Raw genomic sequence first — 4,933 nt, forward strand, 5'->3', positions numbered from 1 at the left:
CATGAGCAAGCAAACGTTGGTAAAGAAGTGCATCAGCCCGCCATTGCCATGCTGATCTTGGTTGAATGTTCTAGGTCAGGGATTGGCAACCTTTCAGAAGTGGTGTGCTGAGTCTTCATTTATTCACTCTTATTTAAGGTTTTGCGTGCCAGTAATACATTTTAATGTTTTTAGAAGGTCTCTTTCTATGTCTATAATATATAACTAAACTATTGTTGTATGTAAAGTAAATAAGGTTTTTAAAATGTTTAAGAAGCTTCATTTGGAATTAAATTAAAATGCAGAGCTCTCTGGACCAGAGGCCAGGACCCGGGCAGTGTGAGCAGGGCCGGCTCCAGGCCACAGCGTGCCAAACGCGTGCTTGGGGCGGCACGCTGCAGGGGGCGCTCTGCCGGTTGCCGGGAGGGCGGCAGACGGCTCCGGTGGACCTCCCAGAGACATTTCTGCGGACGGTCCACTGGTCCTGCAGCTCTGGTGGACCTCCCGCAGACACGTCTGCGGCAGCTCCACCGGAGCACGGGACCATTGGACCCTCCGCAGAAACACCTGCGGGAGGTCCACTGGAGCCACGAGACCGGCGAGCAGCAGAGCGCCCCCACGCGTGCCGCCATGCTTGGGGCGACAAAATTGCTAGATCCAGCCCTGAGCGTGAGTGCTACTGAAAATCAGCTCACTTGCCACCTTCGTCACGCATGCCATAGGTTGCCTACCCTGTTCTAGCTGATACAGTAATATAAATAACCAATATGAATAATGGTGATATTTATTTAGATCAGCAGCAAAAATACTTGTGGGTACTATAAGGTGATTGTTGTTAAGCCAGTAGTTTAAACAGTAAGTGCAGTTTCAAGTTAGAATAATGAATTACTTAAGCAATACAGTGTGGTGGTCATAAATTTTATTCAGATGCCTGAAATATTTGTATTCAGGGCCAGTGCAAGGATATTTTGCGCCCTAGGCGAAACTTCCATCTTGCGTCCCTCCCCCGCCCCCCAAAAAAATCACATACATTATACACAATACACAGTCACAGAGTAACATGTTATAATTTAGAATTTATGTTTCCGCGCTTTAAGTTTAGCAAATTTAGAAACAAGTTCCTCCAAGTCAATGCTGTGAGCAATGTCATGTTCTATTGACAAGGTAGATAGCCCAACAAGTCTTTGTTGCAACATTGATGTTCGCATGTATGTTTTTATCAACTTGAGCTTCGAGAAGCTTCACTCACCACTGGCCACAGAAACTGGGAGGGTCAAGAGGATGCGAAGAGCAATAACTGTGTTAGGGACACTATCTGTCAGCTTATTTTCCCATATGAAGTTCAATACATCTTGCGGTGATGAACTCCTTTGGACTCATCTTGCAATAGCTTGCAATTCACTGCACAGGTCAAAGGCATCAATATCTTTGGATTCACCATGTTGCAAAGCTTTCTCCAGATTCAAGCAATGTTCCGTAATTTGCTTTGGTGTTTTATTTTGCAAACTGTAAACGTCATATATGAAGCCAAATACTGAACTAATTTGCTGCATCAATGTGAATCTTTCTTCAACCGAATGTATTGCTGTGTCAACGACTGCAAAGTAAAAGTTCATTTTGAATTTTTCTTTCGGATCATAAATAGGTTCCTTATCTGCTTCATATGTGAACTGCTTCCTCTTCTTTCTAATACGGATTGGATCTGGTTCAAAAAGTGCTGGTACATCCAACTCCTCCGCAAGTTCACTTGCATCTACCAATGTTTTCTCAAAGGCTGTGTCACTTCTGCAGCCCACAAGAAACTTCTTGGTTTCTCCAAGTTGATTAATGGCATCACATATATCAAATTCTTTTGCCTGAAGTTGTTTGCTAGTTATGTTGATCTCAAACAATATGTCATACCACAAAACAAGAGAAACAAGAAACTTGAAACTAGAAATGGCTTTTGTAAGAGCCTTTGCATCAACTCGTGATGTATTGCCAGATGATCCTGTCAGAGTAGTGTCTTCATAGATATCTACCAGAGCATCATAGATGTCACCAAGCTGATAGCGAAGAGGTTTCAAGGTATCGATTCGACTTTCCCATCTTGTTTCACTCATTGGTTTAACTGTGAGATTAGATACGTGGCATGTTAGAACTTCCCAGAGATGTGTAGAAGCTGAGAAATACACATACACACGTTGAACTAAATCAAAGAAGGCAGTTGCCTCCAAGGAACACTTTGCAGCTGCATTAACAACCAAATTCAATGAATGTGCACTGCAAGGAATGAAAAAAGCTCATGGATTAATATCCAAAATTCTTTGCTGGACACCATTTTCTTTCCCTTTCATATTGTTCCTATTGTCATAGCCTTGACCACGCAAGTTTTCTATAGGCAGTGACATCTCTTCTAACTGGTGAAGAATAGTTTCTGTCATACCAGCTCCAGTTGTCTCCATAAGCGACACAAATCCCAAGAAGTGTTCCTTTATGCATACTGATTCAGTTTCATTCTCAGTCTCTGAAGTAGGCCTATCCACAAACCGAATGATCATGGTCATTTGTTCAGCGTGGCCTGCATCTGGTGTACAATCTAGAATGATTGAAAAGTATTTTGCAGCACGAGCAGATGCTAGGATTTTTTGTTTGATGGCATTGGATAGAAGCTGAATAAGCTCATTCTGTTTGTCTTTCCCTAGGTAATGTACATGCATCTGCTAGTCCTTAATCCTGCGAAGATGCTCATCCATAAGTGGGTCAAACAAAGATAAGATATTCGACAAATTTGAGGAAATTCCTATTACCAGAAGTGTGCAGTTTTTCATGTGTTCCCTGAAAGGCCAGGTTTTGCACACCAAGAACTCTGACCAAAGCAGTCAGACGTTTTAGTATTTGCAGCCAATACTTTTCTTCTTGCTTAATCAAGCGCAAATGTTCTTCTTCATCAATTGTTCTCTTGCATTTCAGTCGCAGTTCAAGTTCCTTCCATGTCTGAACATTCGTCAAATGTTCACTGCTTTTCTCGTGCCATGAAAGAATTGCAGACATGTTTTTCCAATCCCTTGAGCCTTTTTCAGAAAGAGATGATATGCCAATAGTACTACTGCCAAACAACTTGCAGCAGAAGCAAAAGACAGAATCACTTGATGTGGAATACTGCAGCCATTGACGGTGCATTTCTTCTCCATTAACAAGTCTACGTTTGTAATGAATTGTCGAGAATTTTCTTCGCTTACTATCTTTGGGGAAATTGAACTGCTGAACTTGTTCTGGCCCATGTTCCACCAGAATTTGTCGGACTTGATCATCACATTTGGCCCAAGTAGCAGGATCATTAAAGCTCAAATTCAAACGAGTGACATTTTCACTTTCACAGTCTTCCAAGTTTTGATCCTCGCGTGTCTCATTTGATTCGTCTTCAATATTCAGATTATGTTCTTCAAACTCTTCTTCAGCTTGTGAAACTCCCACCTCCGCCTCCACCTCTGCTTGATCCTTTGACATTGAACTACCTTCATCTTTGGCCAGTGGATGGAGATATTTCAGAAATGAACCTTTCTTTCTTCTTTTTGCTTATCAGCCTTCCGCTTATGAAATTGTGCCCTAGACTTTTTTTTTTTTAATCTGCCATGAGGCTGCATCAACTATAAACGAAAAAAAAAAAGAAATTGTATTCCTATCAGTCCTTTTTCTTGTTCACTATTAAAAGTAAAGGATAGAGAATGCATGCCACTTACTACAATTAACTATTTGAATTTCATCAACTGTTTGACGTAAATATTGATTAAGAGATCAAGATGACTTTCCCTTAAAATTAAGCAATGTTGATTGTAATCAGAAATACACCTTTTTTAGTCACGTATACGTCCTTCCTTCATATCAAAATCTGACTGGGAGTGCTGCGGAACCCATTCTGCCTAACTAGGCATGCACCTCCAAATGATTAAAAACATCAAATGGTACAAACTCAATTTGAATGACTCAATTTTCTAACTAAATAGGTCACACACACTCAAATGGTTGCCAAGTGCTCTCTGTGGTGGTATGTTCATCTGCTCTAAATGCCTACTAACTTCCCTGTGAAAATAATCTTTGACTTTGATCCAATGAAAGCAGGATGGAAAAGCTCCCCCCCCCGCCAGAAGACCTAAGACATGATGGCTGGATGACATAAACAGACACCTGTCCCTCACAGGCACTACCTCATAACATGCCAATTGTGCTCAGGACAGAACATCATAGAGGAATATTATGCATTCAGTGGTCTCTACACTGCCCAAGCAACAGCACAACTAACCTAACCAGTCCATCCAACTTTTTTGACTGCTTCTTGGGCACCGGTGAGGGGTAACGGTGCCAGACTGAGTCTGGTGATGGGTACAGTACAAGTCTACAAACTGAGGCAAGGTGCTGGGCCTAGAGTCCTTCTGAGACTGCTGTCCTGCACCAAGTGGAGCACAGCCTCCATGAGGAGAGAACTCAAACAAATATCATGCTCCTTCTGCATGATTCCCCCAAGCACTTCTTCAGGCAGCTGCTATGGGGGGTCACTCACAGGCTTAGGCCTGCCTGTTGCAGGAAAAACACAGCAGCAGGGCTTAAAACTCAGACAGGGCTGCCCAGAGGATTCAGTGGGCCTTGGGCAAAGCAAAATTGGGGGCCCCTTCCATAAAACATTTGCAATACTATAGTAACATGTATTAGGAAATGTAAAAAATAACTAGTGAAATACATTCAAAAATTAACTTGTAATAATTTGAAAATACACTAAATACATTATTTAAAAACATTAAAAGCTGTAACGGTCAGATGATGGGTGATTGTGATGGTTGGTACCAATGGGCTGTCGTTGCCTGGGGGTGGTGCTGCTGTTGCCCAGGGCTGGGTGGGGAGCTGGGCTCTGGGTTCAGGGGTGCCCAGCTCACAGGGGCTGGGCTCAGGGATGTGAGGAGATGGGGTCAGGGTGGTG

General features: G+C 42.5%; 1 pseudogene; it reads right to left on the bottom strand.

The window, feature by feature from the left end:
• Positions 1-1,442: 1,442 nt before the first annotated feature.
• LOC115635199 lies at positions 1,443-3,468 on the bottom strand (annotated as a pseudogene).
• Between the last annotated feature and the right edge of the window lie 1,465 nt (positions 3,469-4,933).

This window comes from Gopherus evgoodei, chromosome 14 (genome assembly GCF_007399415.2).
Source record: "Gopherus evgoodei ecotype Sinaloan lineage chromosome 14, rGopEvg1_v1.p, whole genome shotgun sequence".
Taxonomy (NCBI): Eukaryota; Metazoa; Chordata; order Testudines; family Testudinidae; genus Gopherus; species Gopherus evgoodei.